The sequence below is a fragment of the Rhinolophus sinicus genome, linkage group LG06 (assembly GCF_036562045.2).
Source record: "Rhinolophus sinicus isolate RSC01 linkage group LG06, ASM3656204v1, whole genome shotgun sequence".
NCBI lineage: Eukaryota > Metazoa > Chordata > Mammalia > Chiroptera > Rhinolophidae > Rhinolophus > Rhinolophus sinicus.
In genome coordinates this window covers 43,672,717-43,687,065 of record NC_133756.1, presented here as the reverse complement: position 1 = coordinate 43,687,065, position 14,349 = coordinate 43,672,717, and the positions used below count along the sequence as shown (strand labels likewise).

General features: G+C 31.5%; 1 long non-coding RNA gene across 2 annotated transcripts in view; it reads right to left on the bottom strand.

Moving 5' to 3' along the window:
* LOC109453549 (uncharacterized) overlaps window positions 1-14,349 on the bottom strand; it is a 123,208-nt gene that overhangs the window by 50,561 nt on the left and 58,298 nt on the right. For both annotated transcript variants that reach the window (XR_002138313.2, XR_012497744.1), the window contains exon 2: window positions 6,520-6,598. This is a non-coding gene — a long non-coding RNA (uncharacterized LOC109453549). The remainder of the gene's footprint in view (window positions 1-6,519; window positions 6,599-14,349) is intronic.

Sequence of the window (14,349 nt, the reverse complement as noted above, 5' to 3'; positions counted from 1 at the left end):
GTTTTAATAAAACAACAAGTTAGCTGCCTTGATAACACATCCATTATTGGCCATCTTTCTTCCTTTTTTCACTTCTCTATTCCCATTCCATATATTGTTTTACTTCCAAAATAAGATTCTCACACATAAATCTTTGTCAAGCAGCTGCTTCTGGTGGGAACCAACATTGATTTACTTCCTAAAATGATCACTGTCTGCTGTGTGAGAAATCGTGTGAAAGCAAGAAAACAAATAATGAATTATTTTAGAGGTCCAAGTGAAAGATGATAGTAGCTTGAATTAAAAAATAGAGACGGAGGAAAGTGGATATATTCAGTATATGCTCTGAGGGTAGTGTTGACAGAAATTGTCAATAGCATTGTCTATACATTGGTAGAAGAAAAGATTCAAGGAAGACTCCCAATTTTTTTCTTGAATCACTTCAGGGATGGTGATGCTGTATACTGAAATGGGAGATTTAAAGGCTGCACAGTAAGGAGAATTAATTCATATTGTATTTGGGAAATGTTAATTGTGAGTAGACTGTTAGACATCCAGTGATATCAAGTAGACAGATCTTTGAGTTTGTTGGTGCTGGGGAGGAGGAGAGAGCAGGGTGGGAGATGTTATTTTACAATTCCTAATGACTAACGAATATTTAACTTCATGGGACAGGCTGAGATAAACTAGAAAAAGTATAACAACTAGAGGAGACTTGAGAATAGTGCTCTGGTACACAAACTTTTAAAAGTATAGCCAAAAAACAAAAGAGAGCTAACAAAAACAAGATTGCCAAAACATCCAAGGAGTTGAAGAAAAACTAGGCAAGATCAGGGACTCCAAGAAACTTATAACAAAATGATTCAAGAAGATTGAAATCCTCAACTGTGTCATATAGTACTGACAATTCAAGGAACGTGAGGCCAAAAATTGACCTTTGCATTTGGAAATGCAGAAGTCAATGATGATTTGACAAGTATCATTTTGGTAAACTGGTAGGATCAAAACCTTAATAAAAAGAGCAAAGAAGAGAATTGAAGATGAAAAGATTGATAAATAAATTATAGACAAGTGGGAGATTATTAAGCATTTTTTTGAGATAAGCTGAAAAAAATGTGTCAATATCTGGACATAAACAAAATCTGTATACCAGTCCACCTCCCCATTCCCAGTGATATTAAAACATGTTTGTATGATGATATAAAGGGATCATCAGAAGATATTTTGATGATTTTTAAGCAGCTTTTTTCAATACACACACACACATACACACACACACACACACACACACACAGCTGCACTAACACATACAGTATGACTAAATAGTAGAAATGTCTTGAATACATATTTTAGCTGAATGCTGAAAGGCTGAGTGTTAAAAGACAGGAATGGGCTAAAGCTGAGGTTGAAGCCTAAATAGTTCTCTTGTTTAATGAACATCTATGATTCAAGAATAAGTAATAAATTATGCTTAAAGTTAATTAATTAGTAATCCTATTTAATTAAAAAATTATATCAGCCAAATTTATATGTTTGAAAATATAGTGCAGAATAGTGATTTCTCAGCACTGTCAGTGGCTAATGTATTCCATAGTCACTAAAATGCTTGCTGCAATACTAAATATATTCTCATTTTCAGATGGCACATGTAAGAATATTAGTCACCTTTTGGTGCAAAACCAAATATTTTAATTAAGGAGAAAATGTTATTCCAGTAACATGCTTTTTAAGAAAAAATTTATACCTGGGATTTATAGCTTGAGCAATTCTCAAAAATCTTTTGTATTCATCTAACATAAATGGTAGATTATAAAAATCATGTGAGCTAGCTGTTTTTTAAATGTTTAGCCTCATAAACTCAAAACAAAATGGAATTTTTTTTAGAGTATTTGTGTAACGGCTGTGTTTTGAAAATTGATTAGTGAGAACAATACATGTTTTCAGTACCTCAATTTTCTCTAACATTCTCCCCTTTTGTTCTTGTTCCTTATATAATTATAGCACCTGTCTAAGTTAATTTTTCATGGATGTTGCACTGTACATAATTCTGTAGTTTTTCCTATTTGTAAGATGAAATGTCGACTTGACAAAATAGGTATTCTGATTTTGATTCAATCTCACAAGGTCTAAAAACTTCCTAAACAAGACTTTTTCATGGAAAAAATGCATAATATAAACTGAATTAAATAACAGTCAAATACTTCTTAAAATGTTATTTTGTTTAATGTTATAAATGTATGCATGTATACCAAATGACTCTATAAAGTTATAATATAATTTAATATCTAAAGTTTTTTCTTATATTGTTTGTTTGATAAGCATATTTAGACTCAAATATGATATAATAACCTTTTCAAATTTATTTAGCAAATGCACTCACTTTTACTATTTATATTAACAAATGATCTATTTCATTTTTAATGTAACTACTTGAGATTTCTTAATAGTTAGTTCCGTGTGTGTATGTGTATATATATGTGTGTATGTATGTATGTATGTATGTATGTATGTATGTAGATAGATAGATAAGATAGATAGATAGATGATAGATAGATAGATAGATATGTTTCAAACTACTTTTTGTGGTTTTAGCTTCAGATCAGCTATCACTATCAAAACATTCATATTTACCACTTACTATGTGCAAGGCATGTTTTCCAGCATTGTAGTTGCCCCCAAATAAACTCAAAATATTTTTTTCCTTTATGACATACAATCATAGAACTGTGATCCTGAGGACTTTGAATAATTTCTCTTTTCATTCTACTTCGGAAGATTTATTTTTTTCTTAAGGAAAAGGAACAACAAAGAAAGAGCTACAATGCCAACAAGCAACTTACATAATTCCAATGGCAGAAAAACTGAGCAGAATGGCTCAACAACTGCTTCATCAGTTGACCCATCAATCTTCCTAGCACATACAAGAACATAGAAATAAGGGCAATTGCCCTTATTATTATTATTTTTTTCCCTAAGATCTTTGAGAACACATACACACACACACACACACACACACACACACACACACACACACACACACACACACACACACACACACACACACACACACACACACACTTTGGTTGGCTAGAAAAATGCTCTCCCAAAGATGTCAGGTCTTTACTTCCTAGAACCTGTCAATGAAAAAAGGGCTTTGCGATATGATTAAGTCAAAGATCTCGAAATGGGAGTTACCTTGGATTAGCAGGAAGGGCCCTAAATGCTTCACATGTATTATATCTTTACGATAGGGAGAGGGAGATTTGACAGCCCATGCTGGAGAAGATGATGTGAGGATGAACAAAGAAAGTAAAGATCATAGCTTTATTAGGGGTTTCCAGAGAAACAGAAACAATAATATGTATTAATGAATTAATGAATTAATTAGTTGATTAATTTAATTAATTAACATAAAAGAAGACTTATGCAGAATTGGCTCAGGTAATTATAGAGGCTGATAAGTCCCATGATCTGCTGTTGCAGGCTGGAGACCAGAAAAGCTGGTGGTATAGTTTCAGTCCGTATCTGCAAGTCTGAGAATAAGGGAAACCAATGATGTAAATCCCAGTTTATGGGCAGGAGAAAACTAATGTCCCAGTTCAAAAGACAGAAAGAGAACAAATCCTTCTTTCCTCTACTTACTATTCTAGTCAGATCCTCAATGATTAGGATTATGTCTATCCACACTGGGGAGAGGAATTTGCTTTACTGAGTCTACTGATTCAAATATTTATCTCATGCAAAAACAATGTATGAGATCTATTAAGATATAATGTTTAACCTGGGCACCCCATGGCTTAGTCAAGTTAACAGAAAGTAAACCATCACAATGGCCTTGAGCTTTGAAGTGATGTGACCACAAGGCAAGGAAAACTGGAAGCAACTAGAAACTGGAAGAAACAAGGAGTAAATCTTCCCCTAGATCCTCCGGAGGGAATGAGACCCTACTAACACCTTGATTTCAATCTAGTGACACTTCTGGCATCTAGAGCTATAAAAGAATAAAATTCTGTCTTTTTCTAAGTTTATTTCAATTTAATTCTTACTTCCAACAGATTAATATTTCCAAAGCTCTTGAGGATTCATGGACAAATTTGACCCTGCCTTTATTGATTCAACACATATTCATTGAATATGTGAAATCTACTATATTAAGATGGCAATCTCCTTAAACACTTCAAGCACATCTCTTTGACATTCTTTGCATTTTTTCTCTTAAACTTCTCTACCCCAAATATTTTTACTCCATATGTCTCCACGATTCTCTCCCCACTAATTCATGGTTATATTCAAATGTCTCCATTTTAGTAAGTCCTTTTATATCATCTCCTTTTTTATAGTATTGATTACTATGTAAGATATTATGAATGTTATTTGTTTATACTGTTTATTATCTACATTATATAAGAAACTCAGCTCCATGAGGTCAGGGTTTTTTGTGTGTTTTCTTCATGCTATATACCAATACTAATACATAGTAAGTACACAACAAAATATCTGTTGGATGAATGAATGGAAGCTGATGAAAATGGATGAATGAATGAATGAATGAATGAAGATCTATATATTTACCTCCATTGTGATTTTCACCTAATTTACATGTGCATTAATTAATTACTTTGTTTCAGCTACTGGAGTATCAACTTCTCTCACAGGAATAAAGAAAATAAGGTAAAAGCCTAGATGTGGTTCTATTAATAAGATCAAGGATAGTCATTTGTGAAGTAAACTTAACACATATTGTCACATAAGAAGTCCATCCATTATAGATTATGATGTCAAATTGTAAAGGTCTCACAATTTCTAAATAATTTAGAATTAAAAGCAATGCTTTTAAAAATATAAAAGTAATGTTTTTTACTAATTGACATGTATTAGCTGTAGAAAAAAAAGAAGATGTCTTGGATATGAGCCTGAAGGCTGGCACTGTTTAGAATAATGATGTTGTCTAAGTTGGGCATTAATGCCTCTCGTCTAGTTAAATAAGCTCCTCTTCAACCCACATGACTCTCCTTTTTAAGCTTATTATACATTTTCTTGAACTATCTACTCTAATTTAATTTTAAGTAATATCCATAGTGACTTTTTCTAGCATTTATAAGAAGATAACTTTCAAGTCTTATCTTAAGACCTCTCTTCTGCATACCAATTCTATAATCTCTACTGTCCATATTCACTCATGTCCAACTTATTTCCTAATTGTAACAAAATGATTCCTTAGTTATCTCTAAAAAGCTATTTATTTTCGTATCCTAAATGAAGGGAACAATTTGTTCCCTTCAAGCCTTTGCCTTGCTCATGTTATCATCATCATCGTCATCATCATCATCATCTTCATCATCATCATCTTCACCATTCCACCTGTGGAGTAGCCACTGGGTAGCCTAAATTAACAAATAATTTTCTGTGGAATTATTTAGGAGCTAAATTTTGATTTGTTTCCAAATGGCCAGCACATTATTATTCTTTATTTCTTACTGAGATGAATAAACATGGAAATAAAAACACAATATTTCACATTATCATAGTATATTGGTGATTAGAATGACTTCACACTGTGTATTTTTCTCTTCCTAACAATAACAGGAATCATTTAGTTAGAACATATATAACATTGTGGAAAAAGGAAATAAAGCATCAGTAACAAGCATTCCCGAATTCTCAGTTCAAGACTACCACTAGCATGACTTTGAAAAATTCAAATATGTATTTAATTTCCTCATTTATTATAAAAATATAAATATAATAAGATGTTATTATGAAATTATAAATTTTATAATTATTTATGTTATTTTATAATATTTTATATAATATTGTATGAATATTATATAATATATAATATTGTAAAGTAACTGTTTTATAATAATTTATATATTTTTAAATTATTATAAAAATATAAATGTAATAGCTCTTTTATAGAAAATGTATTATACTGTTGTCAGGTTAAAGTAAAGCATTATTATAGGTGAGTATTTCAAAAATTATCAAATCATATTAAAATGCAATAGAATGTTCAGATAGCACAGATATTATAAAATCTATATGTCTTATAGATTTTCAAACTTAGTAATAAAAAGATTTACTGGGAAATAAAATCTGGAATCATAAAACTTTAGAATTTTGTTATCTTAATTATAACCTAGGTACTTAGAAATTATCCATGTTATTTCAAAATTATTTTATGTGTTATCTCTAAAAAGCTGATATTTAACATATGTAGTATTTAACATAAATAGCAAACAATACAATAATTTTCCCAAGTTCATCCAGCTAGTAAATGATCAGGAAATTAATCTGGGTCTACATTATGAGAAACTCCTCTGTAAACTTTCTCTAATATGAGTTAAATTTTAGAAAGAGAAGAAAGGATACAGTCGAGAAGAAGATCTGAAATTGAAAAGTTCCCTGAGCCTTGCTGAAGCTTTAGAAGACATGTTCCTTCTTTCTGTCTTATACTGTATCAGATGAATTTATTTACAAATCCATTTTTCTATAACGAACAATTTGCTCATATATTTTTCAGGCCTCAAATTATCTTACCTCTGTATATGTTCTTTCCTGTAGATGTTTCTTTCCTTTCCGTTTTAACTCTTCGTTAATTCAGTATTAATTTCCTGGTCTGTCATAGCAAAATATCACATATTAGGTGGCTTAAAACAGTACAAATTTATTCTCTTAAAGTTCTGGAGTCTACATATCTGAAATAAAGGTGTGGACATTGTCATCCTCTCTCTGAAGGCTCTGGAGGAGGCTCTCTCTACTTGCCTGTTACTAGCTTCTGCTAGTTGTGGCAATCCTTGTCATTACCTGGCTTGTAGTGGCATAACCAGTCTCTGTTTCTATCTTCATATGTCTGCCTTCTCTCTACCCGTCTCTGCATCCAAATTTTTGTTTTCTTAGAAAGACAACACGCATAGGATTTAGGGCTTATCCTAATCCAGTATGACTTCATCTTAACTTGATTTCATCTACAAATACCCTATATCCAATTAAGATCACATTTATAGGAGGTTAGAACATAAACAAACCTTTTTGTGGGACACAACCCACCACACCCCCTATAGACTACTTTTTACCAAATAGGTAGATAAATATAAAATGAAGCCATACTCAGTCCAAATACACTAAAATATGGGTAATATGTGTAACATATTTATAAATTTATATTATTCAATATCACTGGGTTTATTAACTATATTTGATATCCTGTATGGTGCTAAGTATAGACCTATGTCACAATATATATTCAATAAATTATTAATTAATGGCAACAAAAAAATTACCAAGTTTTCTTCTTTTTCTGTATTGGGTTATATACATAGCCCATCTTTTTCATATATTCTTTTTTTTTTTTTTTTTGCTCATGTGGGGATCGAACTGGCAACCTTGGTGTTAGTAGCACCACGCTCTAACCAACTGAGATAACCAGCTGTCCCTTCTTCACATACTCCTGAGTTTAGAAATATGATTCTAGCCCATAGATAAATTAAGGAGACGGTGTACCAAACAGTGACTGGGAAAGTTTATTAATTTAACTAGATTATAAGCTTTTTGAAGATTAGTGCCATTGTTTATTCCTCTATGGCATATATTTTATGTATCCCTGATATTTCATGTACCCCTATAATAAAAGATCAATAATGGAATAATTGTGCCCTCTAAGTTTAGATCAGGTTTCTTCTTGTTGTCCCTTTTCATCTATTCATGTCATTGGTATTTATTAATTGCCTATTATGTGCCAAACACAATGCAATGAAGATAAAAATAAATACGAAAAAATGTATACAGCTTCCGATCATTTTCACATTTGTTATTTTTTGAATTAATAAGATGATTTCTTCCAAGTTATTGGGTCCTTTTACTTATTTTGTGTTACATTATTCATTTTGTATAAGCAAATAAAATAGAAATAAATAAAATAGAAACTCCTTGAACACAGACATCGTTAGCTGATTCATGAGCATCCCTTGAAGATTCTATAAAGTATAATGTGTTGCACTAAACATATTTACTTAGTGAAACAATAGAGATGTAAGAAAGAAAATTAAGTTGTAACATTAACAAAAGGTTTTTATGTTATAGAGAAAATAAGTTGGTATCGTAGTTCCCTACAACAGAGTTAAACCATTGTATTTGATAATATCCCAAATACGGACACCACTCCCATTTCTCAATATATGCCGATTACCAAGAGAATTTAACAGTACCTTGATCCACAAGGTAGATTCACTATGTAATTTGAGAAGTAATTAGAATGTGAAAGAAATACCAAGACCAAGGCCTTTGCTACTATGGATACCAAATAGAATGCCATTGGCAGAATTTAAACTGACATTGTTTTTTTCTGAAAAGAATGTACAGTTTTATTCCAGGTCAACTAAAAACTTACATTTCGCCTAAGAAAGTAGAACATTGCCATAGCCTTTTATGTTACCTTGGAAAGGTTATTTCAACATTATTAATTTATTAGCACAAAGCTGGCTAATTTCCCCAAGGTTCTTAAAATTTGAGAGCATATCTTTGAGGCTTCTGAAGTGCAATTATTGGAAAATGAATAAAAAGCTTAAATTGGAATACAGGTAATAATCTGTGTTTGACTTCTAATATCACAATCAATCCAAAGAGAGTAGTTTTACTCTGTGTAGCGCTTAAAATAAAAATTAAAAAAAAAAACCTCCAGCTTAGTATTTTAATGAGTATGTTATGTGTGTGTGTGTCTGTGTGCATGTAATTTAAGCTTGTTTTTAAAAATATAAAGACATTTATGAAACATATTAATTATATTTCAGTAAAGAAAAAAAATAATGAGAACCTAAAATCTCTAAATCATTGAGAGAGCATACTAGATTTCCGGAAAGTAATCAAAGGCCAGAAACACTTTCAGACAAATTCTCTTTATTTCTGTCTGTGACTTTGACCCAAAGCCCCACATAATCTCCAAAGTTGATGAACTGAGCTGTATTGTAAACAGGCTTTGAAACTCTTTGGTCTCTGAAATGTCTATGCTCAGTGACCATCTAAGATGACCTGGAGCAACACTGCATTTACAAAAGCAAGTTTGTCCAGAAGTCACATTTGAGATACTGTGTCTTTTCCACATATTTCAAGATAGGAGGAGGATATGGAGTTTGGGGACTGAGCAATCTGGAAGGAGAAAACAGCTAATTGGGCAAAAGCCAAATGCCCTTTTGCTAGCAGAATGACAGGAATGTTCTGAATGTCAAATTTTAACACATTTTGTCTTATCCAGCATCGCCCAGAGTTAAGACTGGTAAACTGGAGTCAGGACTGAACAGTTTGCTTGGTTTTGCCTGTTTTCCACCTTTCCTCTGACTTACACAGTGAATATCACTTAACTTCTCTAGGGCAAGCGGCACCTCCCAAATAGAAATCCTTTTGGGAGCATGAGATTCCATATACATTGCTAGGAAGTGAGTGAAGCATGGAAGTAAGCAACCAAAGGATAGTAATAGGAGAGGAGCTGCAAGCATAGTGTTTGTCTTTATTTTTGTTCATTTGCAATTTATTTATTCCTCATAAAACTCCATCTACTAATGCTTTTGCTAAAATGTAAGTTTATATGCATTATATTATTCCTTAGACTATTTCAGAATTAGTTCTCTTTAGAGTCCTTGGAGTGAGTCTTTTGTATCCAAGTGCTTAGAAAGTACCAGTGACAAAATATGTCTCCATGAAAGGCAAGGCCCAACTTAAGGGAAGCTGCTTAGATACACTTAAACGTATTTGAAAACTTCAGTATTTTTAATTCTTTATCATGAATGGACAATTGCACTATTGAATTATGTTACATCTCATTATAGAATAAATGATTCATTCCTTAATTAGAAAGCTTTCAGAAACTTTTTGTGTTCACTCTTTCAGACTGAAGATATGATATTCTTAACATTACAGAAAATGCCATTGTATAAACTTTCATTTAATTGTATTTTTATTATTCAGCAAATTTAATCTAATTTGAAATGCTAGAATTTATAACTTGAATATATAGATTATTTTTAATAAAAAAGAAAATCAAGTTTAGTGACATAAATGAAAACATGTACTTAAAAAATTAATAAGGTATTTTATAAGGAAAGACATTTCACTGTTAATAATTTCTTAGCTAAGGAAAAAATACAGCTATATTCTTCTACTGTTCACTTTAGATATTCAATTTTCTTGAATTTGGCATCTACAAATATGACCTGAACTATAAGAGGTTATGCACAATAGAATTACCAAAATGCTTGGAAATTAAGGATTTCAGAATCAAGCTAATGTCTTCTGGACAATGTTCCTACAAATATTTTGAGCTACAATATTAAAGAATACCAATCACCACAGGGTGATTGGGGATATGACAGGGTACAAAACTGTCATGGTCCTGTTTTCATGGATATTTACAATTTTAGAGATTGCAGGACTGGTTATAAAAGATATACAAATAAACAGTAACTTTAAAATGAGGGAAGTATAATGAAGGCTAGATAAAGCATGTATGTGAACAAGACATGATCTAGCTTAGAAAGTGAAGTTATCCATAAAAAAGTGACTTCGGTTAAAACCGTAAGTTTTATAAGGAGTAAACCAAGTGAAGAGAAGGAAGAGAAAACAAAAAATAGAAAGCTGGCCAAAGCCATATTCTTGACAGTGCTGATGAGTGAATATGAACGATTTGTGCAGGAAAAAGGCAAACATGTAACATTTACTATCTTTATTCAAGAAATCCTTACTTTTAGGATCTTCTGATTTTTTTAAACAAGGTGGTCTTTATTTTCACTTTACACACTCACATGGAATGTTGAATATTTAGTGCCCACTTTAATAATTAGTATGGATAAATAAAATCAACTAATAAAATAAAGTGTTTTTAGAATTTAATTAATAGTAATCTTATTAAAGTTTAACAAAACTTATCTAAGTAATCATTCCAAATAAAAGGACGTATATGATTCACAAAAGGTACTATTTAATTTTCCCAGATTGCCCATGGCTTTGTTGTATAAAACTCATGGCAACAGTTTAAAATATAATATAAAAATCAGAGAGAAGAAAAAAAAAAAATGAGGGAAGGGCAAGAAAAAGAAAATCAGTGAACATAAATACATGGAAGACCTGGGCCCACTAACTCCTATAATCCATTCCCACCCAGTGAGTGTGCTGTCACAGAGAACATCGAATATAATCAGACAGTGATACATGATCCATGTGTCAGTAGTGAATTTGCAGTAAACCACTTACTGTTCTCTTACTTTTAACTAGAGTTTTCATAAAATTATTCATTGGAACACGAGTGTTTCTTAAAATGTTTATATATATATATATATATATATATATATATATATATATATATGTCATAAAAAAAGAAGCAGTTAAATTTTAAAGTAACTGTGAGATATATTGGGCTAAAAATTCAAAGAGATTTTGCACTAAAGAACTTTTCAGAATCCTTAATATATTAGACCTAGTATGTATAGTGCCCCATTAATTTGCCCTTGAAAGCATTTCCTTTTTAATGAACAACTTTAAATGTCGTAAGGGTTACTAACATTTCTAAGAATACAGAGTTTGGGAAACACTGCTTTAAATTATTTCTTCTTATGATGAAGTTTTCTTCTGGAAAGTGTCTCTCTAGAACTGTAAATAAAACTTCTGCTATGCATTAGTGTTGTTCACCAAATATTCCCTGCCCTTCACTTTCTGGAAACAAGTAGGATTGTACTTTCTGGACCCCTTGTGATAGTGTGTTTTCAAGTGAAAGTTCTGCACAATGATGTATGAATGGCAGTGATAATTTTCAATTCCAATTTCAAGAATTTACTTGTCAGTTTGAGATCCCACAAATATATACCAGGGTGCCAAAAAAATGTATACATATGACTTGTATTTATCTTTTGTTATCAGTATATATTGAATATTACAATTTTAATAGTGTTTTCCTTTCTTAAAAAGTGTATACATTTTTTTTAGTACCCTCTGTATATTTTTCTTTATCTCTCACATTGGCCAGCAACATTGGAGGTCATGAATGCTCTGTTGGCATGAGTCCCTCTGAGTGATTGTAATGACAAAACCTCCATCATGACTATTGATGGACATAAGACAAGAGCAAAAACAAAACCTTTTTTTCTTAACCCAGTGAGATGTGGAGGTTGTTACTGAAGTGAAGGTTGTTACAATCTAGTTTCTCCTAATTGACAAATTACCCAAAGTGAAATGCTAAATGTGAATACTGTCAATATTTTTTAAATGTAACAATTAGTTACAAACTAAGAAAAAAGTGATGGACATCACTGTTATTTGTTTTTTTCTTTATTTTTAATCTACCATTAAAATTTTATGGTATTTTCCCACCAGAAAAATTGTGATATATCTATCCATTGACGTTCAGTCAATGATAATTGGTTATGACTATATGCCATGCTTACCAGTTACCTTAGATAAGGAGGTTTTTTAAAGTGTAAACTATCCTGAAGAAACCATTGGTTAAAAACAGAGCATTTAAATCAGACATAAATAGGATGGCTTTTGGCTCTCCTTAACTATATGATCATATACTTTCCTATGAATTAGCTTTCTAATTCAGAAACAGTGAAAAAATAACAGTTTATAGCTATATTTTATAGATTGAATTAAATAATAGGGCTGTAAGCATAGCACTCAAAATAATGAGTTCTAAAAAAAGGGCATCAATTCTATGGGATGAAAATAGTTAGGAACATTCAGAAATGGAATATATGTTCAATAAAAATCAGATTTTATTTCTTTTTTTAATTATATTTCACTCTATCTTATGTACCTTTCAGGAGATTCCAATCCCTCACCCACATTTAAAGTATTACTTTCTCTATATAAATGGTAAAATAAAAGCTTAATATGTACTCTTCTAAATTATTTTAATATTAGGTTGGTGCAAAAGTAATTGCAGTTTAAAAGGTTAAAAATAATTGCAAAAACCACAATTACATTTGCACCAACCTAATAGTAATGTATTACAACTTACAGAGTTTTAATTTTGACTCATGTTTATTATTGATGAGAAAAGTCCTTTTCCTATTTTACTTATACATATTTCCATACAAAAAAATTGTACTGATACCAAAAGATTGTGTCATTTTATGAAGATAGCAGTAGAGTGACTGTGTTTTACCAAACAGTGTGTCATTGATTATGAAAACTGTATTAGTCAGGGTTCTGCAGAGAAACGGGATGTGTGTGTGTGTGTTGGGGGGGATGAGAGAGATTTATTTAGGGAATTGGCTCAGATGATTGTGGGGTCTGGAAGGTCCTAAATTGCAGAGCAAGCTGGCAGGCTGGAGGTCTAAGAGTTGATATTGCAGGTCTGAATTCAACGGTGATCTGGAGGCAGAATTCCTTCTTCTTCAAGGAACCTCAGTTTTTTCTCATATGGCCTTCAACTGATCATATAAGGCCCACCCACACTGTAGTTGTAATTCTGCTTTACTCAGTCTACTGATTTAAATGTTAATCACATTTTAATATTACCTTAACAGGATTATCTAAAAAAGCCTAGCCAAGATGACACGTAAAATCAACTATGACAAGAAAATTATTTTATGTGATTCTGGATTCAGAAAGCAAGTTTATTTTCTAGTCATACATTAACTTTCAAAAAATTACAGTGACACACAAAACTGAAGACCTTTTGATCACTTGAGCTCAACGGTTCAAAAAAATTTTTTTTTCCAGTTTGGGAATTGAAAGTAGTAAAACCATTTTCTAACCAACTAAATATAGGCTGTTATCTAGGGCCCATAGAGGTGTTTAATAAAGGAATTTAATATGCAAATATATTTGTATACAATTTTGAAGAAAACAAAAACAGCTTTATGTAAAAATCTAAAGATTATTTTTAATGAGAACTAAAACGGCAATATAATACATAGCTATAGAAACCAAGCCTCCTCCTTTATCCCTTCACTCTTGCTTACATTGCATCTATAACATAACATATTTGACATAGATTGGCCTTGATTTATTTGGTTATATGCTTGTCTCTTCTACTAAAACACTAGCTCTTTGATACCAAGGATGATATCTTTTTTTTTCTTTCATTTTATTTTTGTATATGTCAGTGTCCAGTAGCTCTAAACACATGTTTATGGGCTTGAATCCATACTTTGAAGTTAGAAAAATATTTCCAGATACAGTTTACATTTGCTTCAACTATACTACATTAGTTTCTATTGTTGCTGTAACAAATAAACAGATATTCAGTGGCTTAAAACAACACAAATGTATTATTTTATAGTCCTACAAGACATCAGCTGGCTGTGTTCCTTTCTGGAGGCTCTTGCTCATTCAGTTATTGGAAAACATTCAGTTCCTTTTGGTTTATGACTGAGGTTA